The sequence below is a fragment of the Mytilus californianus genome, unplaced genomic scaffold (assembly GCF_021869535.1).
Source record: "Mytilus californianus isolate M0D057914Y unplaced genomic scaffold, xbMytCali1.0.p SCAF_4, whole genome shotgun sequence".
Lineage (NCBI taxonomy): Eukaryota > Metazoa > Mollusca > Bivalvia > Mytilida > Mytilidae > Mytilus > Mytilus californianus.
In genome coordinates, this window is record NW_026262690.1 from 3,233,072 (window position 1) to 3,252,757 (window position 19,686).

Here is a 19,686-nt window from a genome sequence, read left to right on the forward strand (position 1 = left end):
TGTAAAAGAAAATCAATACTTTCGAAACTGTAAATTTATCAAAATTGTTAATAAAGGGTTGTGTGATCCGGGCTGACATTTCTATAACCCCGTAAATTTCGGTACGGGTTACATTAAAGTCTGCTGGTCTATAATCGACACTGTGGCTGCTTTAAACGCAAGACCGTATACAGTATATACAAATTTATTCACAAGTGTACAGTTTAAAAGCTAGGGGAAGACTGCCCAAGCAACAGTTTACAAAACATACATTTATTCAAAGTTAAGGATATTAAAATATTACAAAACGTTCTCATAAAATATCTATCATTGTCCAATCTTATGCAATGATAATCGGATTATTGTCCTCCGGCTAAACTTAGTGAAATAGCGATAATTGCTTCTTTTGTAGTTGAGTGTGAGATACATATCTTATCTTTCGCACTTTTAACTGCCATCGGATTAAGTTGTAAATTACTGAAATCTATAATATATTTGGGTATTTGAAATAAAGAAGCATTATATTTAAGAATTAAAAACCAATTGTTCTCAACAATTGAAAGTCTTTCCACTTCTAAAGATTTATTTTGATATGAAAATATTAAAATTCGGTTTAAAATGTCATTATCAGTGTCAAATGATAGCTTATTGTTTGCTGATTCCAAAAATATATAATTTCTATACAATTTTGTTTGAAATAACGGAGGTAATTTGATACTTCCGGTCTGAAAAATGTCATTTCCGGCATTATTTGATAGTTTATTTGAAACTGCTTTCAAAAATATATTGTTCTATATACTTTTATATGAAATAAGTACAAACAATAGCCACTTCCGGTTGACACAAGGTCACTTATGTTTGCTTTTTCAAAGTCATATGGCTTGTAACCTAATGCACAAAGTCCTATGGCTTTATGATGTATAAATATGAATTTAAAGCAAAGGTGAAAATCTAGAACGTCAAATTTACCTATGACCTTGACTTCAATTTCAAGGTCATAAACCAAGGACCTCAAAACAAAATACACTAGGTCTTCATTATATATGGTTAATGAATTATATCATCATACGCGTAATTTTAAATATAATAGGGGAGAAAACTCCCATTTAATTCAGCGTACCCTTTCAACCAAAATGTATGTGTTAGGACATGTCGCAACTAACAATTTAGTAAAAATATGTTGTCGATATCTTATATGGTTTTTGAAAAAAGAAAAAATAAGCCAACATCAAAATTTAGAATATGACCTTGACCTTTGACCTTGACCTAATTTTGTTTTTTTGGACCAAGGACCTCAAATCAAAAGACCCTAGGTCTCTATCACTTATGGTTTACCAGTTAGAAATGCATATCACTTATATCAAATGCATAAGGGGAAATAACTCTCATATGGAGTCTCCGGATAGCTTCGGTCCAAATGGTCATCCTAATCCTGAAGATGTAACGAGCAATTTGGTAAAATACATTTGTCGCTTTCTTTTACGGTTACGGTCAAAATTTAGAACATGACCTTGACCTTTGACCTTGACCTCAGATTTATTTTGATTAACCCAGAAATAACTGTCATATAGAGTCTACGAATTGATTCGGTTAAATTTGACAAATCATCTTTAGGATATAACGAGCAATTTAGTACAATAAATTTGTCGCTTTCTTTTACGGTTACGGAGGAGATATCGGAACAATGAAAAGTCAAAATTAAGAACATGACTTTGACCTTTGACCTTGACCTCAAATTTTTTTTTATGAACCCAGGACCTTAAATACACGTACCTTAGGTCTGTATTACTTACCATGCATGTGATACATTGATATATCACTTATGTCAATTCAAAAGGGGAAATAACTGTCATATAGAGTCTACGAATTGATTCGGTTCAATTTGACAAATCATCTTTAGGATATAACGAGCAATTTAGTAAAATAAATTTGTGCTGTCTTTTACGGTTACGGAGGAGATCTCACTACAAAGAAAACAGTGTTTGGGGAGATAACTCTTACAATAAAAAGTCTTCGACTAAACAGGGTCAGTCTCAAAAGCGCAATAACTGTTCGATATCATATGCAAAAAATCTATGCGACATCTTGCGAAACCACAAAACAAGTTTTGAAATTTGGCGGAAAAAGAAAAAAAATAATCAGAACAAATACAATAGGTCTTTCCACAAAATATGGAGAGAGTTCATAGAAATATTCATTCTAAAACGAGAGTTCATAGAAATATTCATTCTAAAACGAGAGTTCATATAAAGCACTTTGCGGCGAATCATAGTAAAACTTCATAACGTCACTTTTCTTCCGGTTATATCTCTCTCATTTATGTTGATTTGTTGCTAATATTGGAACATTGTAAATGGTTTGTTGAGAGATAAAGATATATATATAGGAAACTAAAATACTTTAAATAGTTTATGTAGGCAATAGCGCGGAAAAGTATGTATAATTGGAGACAGTCTTAAGTTGAAATATCACACAAAAACGAAAACTGAAAAAGTAGTTAAGTTTTCAAGAATATTAATTGTCAAAGTTCTAGCTGAATGCAGTTGGACTTTATAACTGTACAACATAATATTGTGGTATTCTTTAAAATGTTCTTTCATGACATTTTAAGAACTGTATAACCTGCTTATACTCTAAATTAGTAATGATTTGTCCTTTTCGCGTGGACATTTAATGAGTGTTCTACTTCCTAATTTCATTTGCTCACGTCTAAAGGCAAGCTTTGTTAGCCTTTTTAACGTACACAAGTAATTCTTAATATACGATACTTGAAAAGAGATTTAATCATATTCAATACAATAACCCTAAAAAGCGGAAGGATACATTCAGGAATGTGTATATCTGTATTCTTATTATTGGGTGTTCCTGTTTTACACATACATTGGTGAATACATAGTGAGTATCGTATCATTGGTAAGGTTTTATAGACAAAATGAATGTAGTATATGTATAGCATTTTTAATTGATATTTGATAACTATTCAGTAGAAAAAAAGTGATGTACAATGCACCAATGCTTAAAATCATCGAGACTTTCAATTCAGTATGTTTACAAAACGTGACGTAATGTTCATATTTTCGACTGTGTAAAGACACCTGCTACAAGTGAATGAACTCATATCATTTTTACTTGTAAACATAAAAAAAAGAGGAGCACATGTAAGACATGTAATATGTTAATCACGGCTCCTGATTTCACTAGTAACTTAACAGGAAAAACTTATTATACAAAATCTTTTGAGCCTCTGGACTGTTGTTCCAAGGATTATGTCGTTTACGGAATTGAATGTACTTTGTCTGGACTACTTTATGTTGGTGAAACTCCACAAACTTTGCGTAAAAGAAAAGATCAACACGGTCTGAAAATAAAGACCCGCAATTCAGGGTGCCTTATAACCATTTTAATCAACCGGACCATGCTCCTTCTTTATCTATGAAAGGACGCATCATCGAGAAAATTTATCACCACACCAATACTGAGTACTCCTTTCCGAAATGATAGAGAACATTTTTGGATAAGGGAACTAGGTACTGCAATGCCATATGGTTGTAATGATAACATCAAAGTAGTAGGAAATTTTTCAAGTCCAGCCTGCAGTGATGTAAATGTAACGAGCTTATTTAATACCAAATTAAGACCCGAGCGTAGTCATGGAAAATAACATTACCATTGGCCCAATGTAAAAAAGTCGTCCAAATCTAGATCGCCTTCTGGGAGCTTTGATGATCCTCTTTCACATCTTCATCATCCGCTAGGGTTACATTACATTAGCACTATTCCTTTTTCACTGCCTGTTAATTTTCTAAAATGTTTGAGAGATTATGTACTTGACAAGGGATGGATAAATACATTTGCTCCAATATGCAGACTGGTCAGTATAATATGTGATGTAGCTCTTTTCCGTCTTTTTAAACAAGTAAGATCGGAACCTTTACATGATGAAAAGAGGAAATTCCTTCCTGTTCGTTTTTTCCAAAAAAGGAATTGATGCTATTAAACATCAGCAACGTTCTTCATCACAAAGAGGTAACATTTAAAATTCTACTTCATTTTCAAAATCTGTCTGTTCCTATTGTATCCTACAGTTACACCAAAATCATTGCACCTAAAGTATTGAACTATAAGCAATATTACAGGACCTTGATTTAGAAGAATACCTAAAAAAAACCTCTGACATGCATGTGACTGTTCGCACTCGCTTTATATTTACAGTCCCTCTTGTCATGTTATTACTGGGGGTCTAAACATAATTCAACATGACCATCTCCGAAAGGTGATATTTCATGGTGCTAAGTTCAGAGAACCCCAAAACATCAATTGGAACCATAACTTCAAAATAATAATGAAATCCATTGAGGACTGCACCAGAGCATGGGCTAAACGAGAAGAAGTTGAACTGGACACTTTGTCAGAATGGGTCAAATCAATCAGGTTTCTGATAAATGTCGAATTCATAAGTTGAAAAACTGTGTGAATGATCGAAAAAAGTCCGTTTTTACAGACAAAGAAGCTGTGATATGTCTATCATCTCTTCACGATAGACATGTTGTTGTTCCTGCGGACAAAGCTTCAAATAATATTGTTTTTGTATGTAAATCGTACTACTATGATTGTCTTGTAAAAAAATTAAAAATAAATGAGCACTCATGTAATCTCACATACAAAAACATATCATTTTACAAGGATGAAATTTTGGCTAATCATTACATGGCTTAAATGAACATTACATTGAACAGCAAATCTGAGGACTTACCTTCTTTATATTGGATACCTAAGCTTCACAAATTACGTACAAACAACGGTACATTGCCGGCTCATCTGCATGTTCTACAAAGGAATTGTCCATAAGGTTGACAAAAAATAAGTCCACAGTGAAAGAGGGTCTTCAGAAATACGTTGAAACTGTTTACTCGCGTAGTGGTATTAACCATATGTAGATTCTAAAAATCTATTAAAACTTCTGGATAATTTTAAATCTCGATCTTCCTCTGAAATTAATTCTATCAAAACTTTTGATTTTCAACCCTGTATACCGCCATTCCCCATGTGAAATTGAAAAATCGTCCAAAAGAAATAATCCAGAAATGCTTTTCAATATAAAAATGGTAGCATACGCTATAAATTTATTGCTTTGGGATACCATACGGCATATTTTGTTAATAGTGAACAAAAAGGTAAAACATGCTACACAGAGGAACAAGTGATCAGTTTGCTGGAGTTTCTTATTGACAACATATTTGTTGAATTTGAAGGCAAACTTTTTCAACAAATTGTCGGCATTCCTATGGGAACGAACAGTGCGCCTCTCCTTGCCGACCTCTTCTTATTTTCATATGAGTCGGAGTTCCTTCAGACACTTGTCAGAAACAAGAAGATCAAAGAAGCCAGATCATTTAATATCACATTCAGATATAGTGATGATGTTCTTTCCATTAACAATCCAAACTTTTCTGATTGGGTTCCATTAATATATCCTCCTGAACTAGAAATTATAAAGAAACAAAAGACACGGCTTCCTCCGCCTCATTTTTAGACTTATAACTTGAATTTGACATCAGTGGTCATCTCAGTACCCGAATCTATGACAAACGAGAAGATTTTAATTTTGAAATTTTAAATTTCCCCCACCTTAGCAGCAAGATACCAACTTCACATGCATATGAGATATACATTTCCCAACTCATTCGGTATTCAAGAGCTTGCAGCTGCTACTCAGACTTATAGAATGTCACCAGTGTCTGAGCACAAAGTTTATGTACCAGGTTTATTTCAAAGAACGTCTCGTCCTTTTTCTAAAAAAGTTCATCGGAAGATACCAAGACCTTGTTGATAAATATCCCGTATCAACTTCACAAATAATACATGATGGTCTTGAAGTATAGATTCTAGGTACTGACGTTGTTTATCATCTTAATCACGTGTTAAAAGTGTTCTTTTTATTTGTCTTTGTATATTTTTATTCTTCACTGTTAAGTCCATTTTTGGTATATACTTTTGGGTTGGCTAGGTATTTATACATCTCGCCATTGTGTTATTGTGCTATGGTCATTTTTGTATTCTTGTCTTTCATTTATGCTTATGAACTTTGTCTATAGAGTGTCTATTTGCCATTTTGTTTTTCTTTGTTTTATAGTGATTAAGATTATAACACAATGTTGACTGCTGTACCCCAATTTTTGACTTTTTCACCTATTATGTCTGTTTGTTTTGCTCACACATTGTTGTCAATATAATGGACTGCTATATAACTGTCATACAAGTGAGAGGTTTAGCTAGCTATAAAACCAGGTTTAATCCACCATTTTCTACATAAGGAAATGTCTGTACCAAGTCAGGAATATGACAGTTGTTTTCCACCGTTTGATGTGTTTGAGCTTTTGATTTTTCCATTTGATACGTTTTGAAATTTCCTTGAAGTTCGGTATTTTTGTTATTTTACTTTGAATATAACTTTAACGGCGTTTTCCTATCAATTACGTTATACCTCCATAGGCATGAAATGGCATGGCGGGTCACATGTATCGTCAATTTAACAGAGTGTGTCGTGATTTTCATACAACCTCAAAATTAGTTATTTCGTCTAGAATATGCATGAAATATTTTCCACCGACATTAAACAAATATCAATCATTCAATCAATCAATCAATCAATTAACCAAAATGATATATCATAATAGTTAAGGCTGAGTGTAAGGTAAGTAAAGCGTAAACGTCGAGTGGCTCTTTTCACAAAAATCCTAAGAAAAAAATTACTCGTTAGTTATGAACATTTTGGTATAACTTATGATCAATTTCAATCGTTAGATTTTTTGTGAAAAGAGAAGCTGGTTTGGGTGATTTAAATGTAAAGAAAAGTTATTTGCTCGTTTATAAGTATTATAATAATTATTCAGTGATTGGATTATGTCTCAGGTTAACTAGGCGGTAAATAGAAATATTCGTCCGAAGATATCATTACAAAACTTTATAAAAATCTTCAGTAACCAAGATTTAACTATTATTTTCCAGAAACTTATCATTACCCTTAATTAAAGGGGCATACTGTAAAAATCGTGCTTAGAAAATAAACACTTGTAGGATTGTTTTTAATATCTAAACCCATTAACCCAGTAAGCATATTAAATGTAAACATGTTTTGAATTGAAACACTTTTAAATGTGTTTTATAATTAAAGTGTTTTGGAATAAAACACTAATGTCTAAGCTAAACACGATCCTAAACATATTGACGCCCTAAACATGTTTAGAACTGAGACACGTTTAAAACAAAACGTGTAAAAAAGTGCACAAAAAATGTGTTTATGATCTAAACACCATTTTAACAGTGCATGGCTTGTCAAATTCATGTCGAATGATTTGACCAAAATTCTCATATTTGATTTGTTATATTCAAATACGTTTATCCAAATTACCATATTTTCAAAATAAACAATTAGCCTGGATTTTTTATAACGTATCAGCATTTCGTGCGTATTTAAGATTAGATGCCATATAATTAAACATCCAGATGAGATAGACTGCCGATGGTTATATAGTCCGATATAAACATAAATATCAATATAAATAGACAGCCAACAGACAAGCTCGTGAAATCGTGTAATGACATTTTTTTTAGGACTGTTTGACATTATGTCAAAGATTAAAAACCTTTGTTAATCATCGTTTTACCTGTATGAGATTTTGTAGTTGCCCGAATCAGTCAACGAAATGGTTCTTCCAAATGGCTCCCTTGTTTCACTTTTCAATGTTGACATTCTTTTCTTTTAAATAACGAAACATGACGAGCATATGCGTAGCCTATCTAAAATTGAGGGTAAAATAAATTGAAGGTCGTATGAATATGGACGTTTTGTTTTATTTATGTATTTATTTATTTTAGTCTTGTTCTTAACCATCACCCTAATCTTAATCTAAAACTAAATATAACTCTACCTTAAGGATAACCGGTATTTACTTTAACTATGTTGCTGATAGCTGACTCTAACTTGCACTTTATAAAAAGCCGTGTTCATTACCAATCCGAGCAAAACATACTAACACCTTTGTCAATAGGTGAAATATATATCGTGTTCGTATATATAATTTCTGTACAGACTTTTCTAAAGTTATGCTGCGTATACTATACATTTATTTTGTGGTTACTTCTATCGTAACCTGATTTGACCTTCTCATTTGCATATAGGCAATGCTTTATTATGTGTAATGATGTGTGGTAATCTAGTAGAAGTCTTCGATTTTCAATGATTAAAAAATGATTAAGCTGCACTTGGTGTTTCGGATATCATTTAGGTCATTTTTGACCAAGGCCGTAAATCCTCATCAGGTACCCTAGCCTTGTATAATTATAATTACTATGTAATTACAATTCGATTAGTTCTTGCTGTGGTAACATATCAAATGAAGAAGTATATTTAGGGCATGACACCTGGTGAATCTGCAATATCAATATTATTTTTCTGTCCTTTCTTATCTAATTACTTTTTAATTGTTTACAGTGATTATAATTTTGCCGAGGTCAAGTACTCCTTCACGTTCTTGTGTTTACGATAAGCAATCATAAGTGGTCTGGGAAATAAATTCTTAGCAATTGTATCATTTTCAATCAACTGCCAATGTTTTCTTATTCGTCTTCCCAATTGTTTAAAGAGTGGAGTGGATTAAATTTAGTTGCTAGAACTAGCGGTGGGCAGTTTTGTTTATTCCTTGTTTTATAACATAATGTAATCTGTCTGTTTTTTCTCAGTGCTTTATCTATCAATGGATTAATTTCATTTTCCAAGTATCCTCTTAGTGTAAGTTTTTGTTTGAATAGTTCTATCTGTGTGTCGAAGTCATCTCTGTTACAACTCGATCTACTGAACCTTGTAATTTCACCAATTATAAATCCTTTGAATACGGATGCTGGGTGAGCAGACGATTTCTCTAAGTATTGGTAATTATCTGTAGGTTTGCGATATAATTTGACATCTAATATCTGTTCTGTTTCAAATCGGTTTCCTTTAAATATTGTCACATCCAAAATTGTATTTGATTATTAGAGATTTCATGTGTAAATTTTAATAGTGAGTGAATACTATTTGCAATTTGGGAAAATTCCTTAAGAGATTGTTCGCTCCCTTTAAATAATAAGAATCCGTCATCTCTGTAGACAGAAAGAGGAGAAATGTCAGACGAGTATGGAAAACGTTTCAATATTTCAGAAACGATTTCGTATATTCTAATATCACTTAATCTAGGCGACATTGGGGATCCCATAGGAACCCCAATTTTCTGTTTGAAAATTTGCCCCTTGAATTCAAATTCATTATTTGCAAGGGCAATTTTAAGTAATTCCAGTATAGCCTTTTTGGGTGGCACTGGGATGTCAAATTTACACTGCATTATTAGTGGCCATGCTCTGTCGATTGCATTAACAAATTCAGTATGATGTAATTTGGTGTATATACTTGAAATGTCAAATGAGCTCATTAATATGTCCACAGATGCTCTTATTTTTCCCCATTTGTTTATGAAGGAGGTTGTATCTTGTGTGTATGTCCAAAATTGATTGACAACTGGTTGAATAAAATAATCGATATATTGTGCAATTTTTTCCAATGGGCTCTTACATAAGGATACGATAGGTCTTCCTGGGATGTCTATATAACTGATTGATATCAATTTTAATCTTTTCTCTATCCGATTGATTAATTTTATGAAGTTTTGGTAGGAACTACAGTCTCCCTAATCTATTCCCCTGGTCATTTATGAGAAACTTAAATGTAATTTCATCAATGTAAGATTCATTGTGTAGACGATGAATAATAGTGTTGATACTTTTTAGTATTTCCGTTGTATAAGATTCGTTAATTCTTTCATAGTGTACATTGTCATTTAATTGGTCTTTTGCCATTTTCATATATAGCTCTTTGTCAAGAACAACTGTTGAGGAGTTTTTATCTGCCTTTTTGATAATGATACGATCATTTGAACGTAGTGATTGCAATGCTTTGTTTTCATTTTTAGGCAGGTTGTCCTTAATAATTTGATTTGTATTTTTTTCCAATTCAATTCTTGTTGAAAATAAGTAATTTTCAATTGCATTATTAGCCCAGTTTGGCTTATAACCACTTTTGGAAAGAAATGGATGACGATTGTATTGGTGAGATCCATCATCAAAATGATATTTGCATCTCATTTTACGGGCTAGTTCATTGAAGTCATTTATGAGAGTTTTCTTAGCGTTTCGAAGATTTGGACTAGGAATGAATTTAAGTCTGTTCGCTAGAAGTAGAATTTCAGCATTACATAGTTTTTCTTTTGTGAATATATCAACATATTTTGCAGCTCTCTGTACTTTTTCCGTGTTGTATTGTCGTTTCTTATGTTGTCGGTTTATATTGTATATTTTTCTTTTTTCTTTATTTTTAGCAATTTTGCGTTTCTTATCCCTAGCTTTGAACGATCTATTCTTTCTATTTGACATAATTGGATGATTAGTCTTCCTTGTGTGCTTATTCTTATATATGTAATAGCGTACGTCTATGAGTTTGTATGGGGTCTTATGGGCCAAGATCTTTCTTTCGAGACTTTAAAAAAGACAGGTTTGAATTGACATGCTTAGTTCAGATTCAAATTGAGATAGGTTTGCTGATAATCTCTAATTGCGAGATATAAGCTATAGTGAATTTCTTTGGTGTATTATAGTTAATAATCAATCTCCTTTTTTAGAAGTTTTTTCTGATTGCGAAAAAATCTTCTCAGAGATATCTATAAGTATGTCTATTTGGTATATTTAAATTATACATCCATCTCGTTTTTTAGAAGTTTTTTTCCATTTCGAAAAAAATCCTCTCAGAGATGATGTCTATAAGCAATAATCTTGTTTCTTTGAAATTTGCTAAGCACTAAAGAGTATGCTAAAATCGTGCGGGATAAGAACGTGTATATACGTGTTGGCTTGTGATTGGTTCTTGAAAGATATACATGAATTGTTGAAGACCAAAAGTGAAAGTTGATTGGTTAATGAAAAAGCATCATATGTCGAACCGAACTACGTCACACAGTGTATGACCTAACCTCTCAAATACTGAAATTATTCGTCATTTAATGTAATTTCCAAACATCTTAAATTATATCTAATAAAGATACAAGCATAGTAGTATTTTATATAATTTAATGCAATAATATGAATTAGTAACAGTAATATTACACCTGAATATAAATATATCAGCTCTTATAGAATCTCACATCTGCGTACTAATTGGTAAGTAATAACAAATTGTCCGAGACGGACATAATCTTGAAACTTTAGAGTCTTTATCGAAATAGAATAGAATGTAATACTAGTACTATTACCTGCTGAGTTATATAGCATAAATGTTTGTAAACGTATTCCATTTTAATTATTAAATAAAACGTTGTTACATTTTTTGTGCTTTCGTTTTTGTTTCATAAAGATTGAATGTACAATTATTAGATTAATATTATTTATTATCTTTAAAATAATACTAATAATATTTTTAATTTCTTATCTTATAATTATATTCACTACTTATGAAATTCTATGCATTCTTAAACATTTTAGATTTTTAAAATCCTATTTTTCTTTACGCTTACACTTAGGACAGCGGTTAGGACATCCTAGCTAAGGTAGTCCTAAGATAGGTTCGAAGTGCATGCTAAGACATGTCGTAAGTCGGTCCTAACATTATCTTAATTTATTCCTAAGATAGGTCTCAGGACAGATCCTAGAACAGCTTCGATAAACAGGCCCCAGGAGTACTTAAATCATTTCATTACGGATCACAGGCGTTTGGGGAATGGACTCCCTTTTTCTGAATCTTTATTTTGTGTTTTTAAATTTTTTGTGTAAATATACTTAATATTTTAACTTCTGTTTATTAATTTATTTATATGTGATGCCCTTCTATTCTTATTTTACACGTGGAAAATAAGAACAGAGGGGCATCATATATATACTACTGTTATTGTAATCTTCAGGATAAGAGCAAAAAAACATTGAATAAGGGAAATGTTAAAATATTAAAGAATATTTACTAGATAAAAATTAAAATTCCAAAAAGACAAAAAAAAAAAAAAAAAAATAGAAAAAGGGGGATTCATTCCCTATGCGCCTGTGTTACAGACGTGATAATCTATACTTGCGTATAATACCAATGTCACCCAAATAGTTCATTGGATTATTATAGCCCCTAAGTGGTCTATTTCTACAAAACTGATTAATACTGCTACCTAAATACAAATATATAGGCGGCGGTCACATTTGTTTATTTCCAAAAAAAGATTTTTTCCTACAAACTTATTCTTTTTATCCATAAGAACTTCAGTTCTTTTTTATTTAATGCGATATTGTTCTTATCAATACGATATTACAATAGCAGTTGTTTATTCATGCTGGCCTCTGTCCTTTTTTTCTCTCTAAGATTCGAGCTAAATTTAGCTTTTGTGACGCAAAGTCATGGAAACCCATAATGCGAACCAGGCTAAAACATATGTTCAGTGATCCATGAAAGATCAAAACCCTCATTTGACACACAAAATATAAGCGAAAAAAAAAATTTCCACAGACTTTAATGGGAAATGAAATAAACCTCAAAGTTAACATTAAATCTTCACGGGTCTTGTCAAGACGTTCCTATGGGTTTCAATGACGTTGCGTCACAGACTCTAAATTGCAGTTGTTTCTGCTTTCTTGCAAAACGTTACGTCACAACATTAATCCCGTTTTTTCCTTCCTATTCAGTTTTGCATATATATCTTCATGAAATATGTTTCAAACGGTTCTTTTATAATCTAAATTATGTATTTTACATTTATAGAATTGGAATTTTTTTAATTTACTGTGTCCACATTGTTCAAGGTGTTCATTCAACGGTATTGGTCAATATTTATAATCAAATTTGTTCCTTGTTAGAGGTTTCTTTGAATTATAGTTGCTAGGTTGTCGTCGACTATGGATAATTTTCTATTCTTCTAATACATTTTTCAACTTAAAACAGAATTGGATAAATTGTAGGTATGAATTGTTATAAATTATAGATTTACGAATTTCATGAAAATAGTCATATTATGTTTATACCTACATGTCATGTGCAGTTGATTAGAGTTGAGCCATTTAGATTCAGAGATGATAATTAAGTTTTAATTTAATCATTTTAAACAAATTAAAAAAGTATTTCATAGATTTAGATGATCTTTCCTCTGTACAATGTAATCATTTATTTAAAAAAAGTCACCAGACTAATGTATGATTATGGCCATGCAGAAATTCTCACGTTTCATCTACATGAGACTAATCAATGGCACTCGCATTATTGAATTCTTCTGTAGCGGACGACATGTTTCCTTCGAAAGTTTTTGTTCTTGTGGAAGATCGTGTTTTCGTTAGAAAACACGGATGTTTACAAATGTGAAGAATTGGCTAAAATGATTGAAACAGGTTCAATTGCAATCATTATGACACTTTCTTATATGATCAATTATTTATGTTTAAGCACCATATTATTATATTTTATCGTTTCTTTCTTTTTTTTTGCCCGTTAATATCTATAATATATAGTTGTTCTCTTAATAATCTATTTATGATAATTTATTTCTGGTAAAAGAGAGACAGTCCAATTTGAATCATGTTACATCGCCATAAGGGGATCTTTATTAACAACAATTCCATTATATGCTTAGGAATCTCCTAAATGAACTAAGTAAGGTGTTGATTTAGATTTACTCTTTCGCTTCATCGTGGCACAAACTGGTATTTTCAATTGACTGAATTTTCTGAAACACTAACGATTTAGTTTCAAATTAAACATGCTATATTGAAATGTAACCATGCTATCAAAACTTTTTTTCTAAGTTAACTTGCATAGTGTTATGTGTCGCCTTTTGAATTTTTAAAAAAGTACTGCATTTTTTCGTTATTTTATTGCGCAGCATTATTGAGGAATAATACTCTTGTTGACAGACACATTCGTTTTTTTCTGATTTGCTCTGCCTTTTGATTATACAACGGATTTTTCCACAAAGTTTGAAGATAAATTGTATTTAGTTTCATTCACTATCCGATACATGATCTTTCACAATCATACAGCAAAACTTGACTAGCGTTATTCTTCACGATTATTTTTCCTTGATAAACTGAGTGACAGCTGTGGTATATCAAATACAGTGAAAGAAGATGAAGAACTTGATCTTCTTTCACTGTATTTGATACCTAAATTACATATAACGTCATATTGCTAGGTCTTCCAAGTGCTGCATGAAAACCTCTTTCTAAATCATAAAAATAAATTTTATCAGCAATCAAAGCCGGGCTTAAACATTAATGAGAAACTACCTACTCCAGGGGCGGTGAAAATCAGATGTGGATACTAACAAATTCTACAGATCTGTAGAGTATATACAATCTAAGTCTCTTTCCTCTTGCAATAGTATTAAAACACCCTTTTCACAAGGATTCCCCATTCCAAATTGAAAGGCAAATTGAAAGAATTGGTCCTTCTTTGTTTAAAAAAAATAGTCAACGTAGAAACAAATATCATGTCTTAGGAAGAGATAAATCTTACTTTGTACAAATAAAACCACTCTGATTCAAACAAAACATTCTCTGATACTCTCAAAATCCAAATGTTTGATTTCCTAATTGACAATATATTTGTTACGTTTGGAGAACGTGTTTTTCAAAAAACATTCAGCATTCCCATGGGAACCAACGGTGATCCTCTTCTTATCGATTTGTTCATTTATTGAAATGATGCAAGCTTCATACAGGAGCTTCTTAGGAAAAATCTAAAGAAGCTAGAATTATCTTCACATTCCGCTATATAGATGGTGTCCTCTCACTTAATAATTCAAAGTTTGATGAATTTGTTGAACGCATCTATCCCATCGAATTTGAAATAAAGGATACAATAAATCCAATTAGGTCTACCTCATATCTTAACTAACAACTAGAAATTGACAATGAGGGTCGGTTGGGAACAAAACTTTACCACACAGAAGGTCATTTCAACTTTCCATTTCTATGTAGCAGCATTCCAGCAGCGCCTGCATTTTGAGTATATATCTCCCAATTGATACGATATTCCAACGCTTGAATATTCTATAATGTTTTCCTTGAAAAGGGTTACTGCTTACAATAAGCTAGTAAAGCAAGAGTTTTAAGTTGTTAAGTTGATATCATCCTTTCAAAAATTAACCGACGCTTTCAAGAGTGGGATGACCATTATGAAATATCTGTTTCACAGATGACGACGGATTTGTTTCAATTGTCGTTACAACAATCCCATTATCTTTTTCACGAATGTGATCGACCAAATTAGACTTCGCAGGTTTTGTATACGAGGAACACGAAGGGTGCCACATGTGGAGCAGGATCTACTTACTCTGGAGAACCCCCGTTTTTATTGGAGTTCTTGTTGATCAGTTTTTAGAATTTTATTTTGTGCTTCGTATGGGTTGAACTTCTTCTGTATATATATACAATGCAATTTGCCATATGAACTCTTTTTAGGGCTAAAATTGTAATTCTTTTACTATGAAGCTTCGTAAAAATGTATCTCCTAGAAGTTCACATGCACTACTTTTTTTTTGGCAAATGTCAAAACATAGGGTTGTGCGGCATATTTTCAAAATTTATATGCCTCGAAGAATTTAAACTTATACCAAAATTCTGTACTACCTCTCCCTTTAATTTGAGTCTTCCTGAAAATTCATTTTGACCGCTATCCAACAGTCTTTATACTGGTAAAATTCCAAAGTTGTGTTTCTATGAAATGAAACATAGAGATAATATCTGGGAACCAGCAGGTAAACAAAACAGAATATCTATTAATATTAAGTTTCTCCCCAAAAGATGCGTGGTTTGTGAAATCAGCTGTATTTTCAAAGTGCATCCTATACTGTTGTTTTTCTTTTGGTCTTTTTTCGTTTTTTTCATAATTTTCGACTTATGAGTTTAAATATACTTTTGGTATCATCTACTTCTCTTTTGGAAGTCCAATATCAATAATACCTTCTCTAAGGTGAGAATGGAGAAACTAACATCGTCGTCCTTAGTTCAAAATCCAAAAGTTTTTGTATAAATTGGAAGTATATCGAAAGGATATCCAATAAATTGGAATATTGTTTTTTTGCCGTATTTTTGTCAATTTCTATTCGACTTATGAATGTTGATTAAATTTCTATATTTCTCTTATTTGTTTTCATCGGAGAGAATTAAGCTGCATTGGGACAGTTGTATAGTGAAATATTTGATTTGAACTATCAGAAGAATGTTCTTTAATTTAAAATGAAATAACAAGTCTTTTATATTTAATTTGTGATTACATACATTGACCATGCAAGTTAATTAGAACCCGGTAGAGTTTTTTTTTGTGATTAGCTGGCGGTTTTTAGCTGCATATGTGTAACGTTTTTCTAGTTTGATAGTTGTTCCTTGGCTTTGGTCTTTCCGCCGACTAGGTTTCTCCGTGGAACTACGACTTTGCTGGAATAAATATTACTGGATATTATGATAAAAATGACGTTTATTCTCATTTTATTTATACATGACTGTGCGAATTGCAAACGAGAAAATAATACATCATGATAAATTGAAAAGATGAATCTTTATGTAAAGAAGCCATTTATGGAATTACTATCAGTTTTACATTTTTAAATATCTTTGAAGTTCCGGTCTCTAGTTAATTAATTATCTCTGCTTTTGCACACTCCACATCTTTTATCACCACACATTTTGACATGAAAAACTGACTCAGTCATTTACATTTTTGCTCGCCTAATTTTTTTTATGATTACTTGCCCGCCGGCGACTATTTATTATTTGCCCTTCTATCAGATATATATATATAGCAGGTTGGGTTTATCAATATTACTGGTTTTCAAAATACATACAAAGTCACTTACATAAAAAAACAGTGCATATTAAAGCTAAATACTTTTTTGGCACAAATATTTCTAACATAACAGTGTCCTATTATATGCGCTATTTAGTTTTAAACAACTCACAAGCTTTTAAATAAAGGCAACAGTAGTATACCGCTGTTCGAAACTCATAAATCGATAGAGATAAAAACAAATCCGGGTTAAAAACTAAAACTGAGGGAAACGCATCAAATATAAGAGGAGAACAACGACACAACAAAAACACAACATTAAAATGTAACACACACAGAAACGAACTATAATATAACAATGGCCATTTTCCTGACTTGGTACAGGACATTTAAAAAAAAAAAATGGTAAGTTGAACCTAGTTTTGTGGCATGCCAAACCTCCCGCTTTTATGGCAATGTTAAATATAACATTAAAATGACAACATTAGATGACATGACTACAATACAAATAAATAAAACTTATGAAAAATGCACACAAAACTTACATCTAATAGCCGCTGAGATACAGTCACATACGACTGCTATTAAAACTATGCCGCCTAAAATGCCACCAGCAATGGTCCTAGTATAAAATATAATTCCAATTAGGATAAAACGGACGAAAAGTAAATATAAAACATGGATTTGCTTCAGACGTTTATATTAAATAATTGCGATATAGTTAAGAAATTTTTACCGATTCATATTATACAGTATTTATTAAATTAATTAAATTGATGATGATGATGTTGATATTGATGATAATGATGCTAGTGTATGTGTGTGTGTGTGTGTTTGTGTGTGTGCTGTTAATACTGCTGGTGATGGTGATGATGATTGCTCATTTGTCTATTGGAAAGTAAAATAACAAAAATACCGAACTCCAAGGAAAATTCAAATCGGAAAGTCTCTTATAAAATTGCAAATTCAAAAGCTCAAACACATCAAACGAATGGAAAACAACTGTCATATTCCTGACTTGGTACATGCATTTCCTTATGTAGAAAATGGTGGAAATGGACTAAACAGTAGAGGTTAATAATTTACAAAGACAAACAAAAGAACACTTTCACATGTAATTAAGATGACAAACAACGTCAGTAACTTCAATCTATACTTCAAGACCATCATGTATTATTTGTGAAGTTGATACGGAATATTTATCAACAAGGTCTTGGTATCTTCCGATGAACTTTTTTAGAAAAAGGACGAGACGTTCTTTGACATAACCCTGGTTAATCAACTTTGTGCTCAGACACTGGTGACGTTTTATAAAGTCTGGGAAGCAGTTGCAAGCTCTTGAATACCGAATGAATTGGGAAATGTATAATTATCCCATTTGCAGGTGAAGTTGGTATATTGCTTCTAAGGTGGGGAAATTGATAATTTCAAAATTACAATCGTCTTGTTTGTCATAGATTTTGATACTTAGATGACCACTTATGTCAAATTCGAGGTATAAGTCTAAAAATGAGGCAGAGGAAGCCGTGTCTGTTGTTTCTTTAATTTCTAGTTCTGGAGGATATATTAATGGAACCTAATCAGAAAAGTTTGGATTGTTAATGGAAAGAACGATTTTATACAAAACAAAGATGTCGTGTTTTCATTTTCGTCTGATCTAAAAACAATTGATCAACAAAGAATAAAAAAAAAGAATGTTTAGAGTTGACTAACCCTCCTGATGATGAGGTTGGGTATATCGGGTTCTTTACACAAGATGTATTACCAGTACATTTGTAGCCATCAGGACAACATAAATCAAGGAACTCAGAGCACTGGTAGTATTCAAAAGGACAAGACCCTTAAATAATACAATAAGTGACTTAACACTGATATTGCAGACATAACGACTCTATGGACGATAGATAAAAAGAAAATAAAAACATTTGTAAAATAAACAAGTTTCATCATCATGACATTTAAATTTTTTTTCGATATTCAAGGTAACTAAAATAGTAATTCACTACAGAAATAAACAAAGAATCAAATGCCCTCCAGTTCTTTGCTTCAGATACAAAATCAGAGGAAGAGTAGAGAATGCACGTATATATTTTTTCCACAACTATACTTCTTATACTGCTGAATTCAAACGCATTCCCGATACATTACCTTAACTTTTTAGCAAACAAATACCTGTCATCATATGTCATCATAAGTAATAAAAGTAAAATAATAGTAACAGGTTATAATCGAATTACAATTTAAACCAGTTTTGCTTCGATTTTACAATACCAATTGATAAATGATTAAGCATTATCTCATGTCATGTTGTAAATGTTTATATATCGCTTTTTAAAAATATGTGTTGTGTAGCATTTTGAATTGTACACACCGTTTACAATAAATATCCAAAATGAAATTGTAATTGTCAGTTTTACAAGTCCCATTGTACCAATTTGTCTTGATGACCGATCATACCAAAGAAATTGTTGTTCAAAAAATAGTACCGGATAACAAACACTGATTTACATAAATGTAAAATGAGAAGTTTATTTTTTTATGTTATATGTCACCTGAATGTAATGGTATTTGTCTAAGACAAAAGTTCAAAAAGCAAAAGAGCAGTTATCTGTACATTTAACAAATGATTAATTGTTTACCCGATAGACAATAACTTGAAGTGTGGTATTCAATATGTGGGACAGACGGGGTGAGCGTATTACAAAAGAAATCAAGAACACCTTTACCGCTTTCGTAGACCTAAAAAATTCAAAAGTTTGATATATCAACATTTAGATAAGCATAATTACAATCTAAAATTTATTAAATTCCGTTCAGAAACAACCAGGAGAATCACACAAGCAATTTGAAAAATCACGTGAAGTTCGAGAATT

General features: G+C 31.8%; 1 protein-coding gene across 2 annotated transcripts in view; it reads right to left on the reverse strand.

Annotated features, from left to right (window-relative positions):
* Window positions 1-19,279, reverse strand: part of LOC127737309 (uncharacterized) — a 182,428-nt gene extending 163,149 nt beyond the window's left edge. Inside the window, exons 1-2 of one of the 2 annotated variants that reach the window (XR_007999378.1) lie at window positions 19,185-19,279; window positions 18,527-18,653 (exon numbers count right to left, since the gene is read on the reverse strand). The gene's annotated coding sequence lies outside the window, so the exon portion shown is untranslated. The remainder of the gene's footprint in view (window positions 1-18,526; window positions 18,654-19,184) is intronic. The other variant, XR_007999377.1, reaches the window with a different exon arrangement.
* Between the last annotated feature and the right edge of the window lie 407 nt (window positions 19,280-19,686).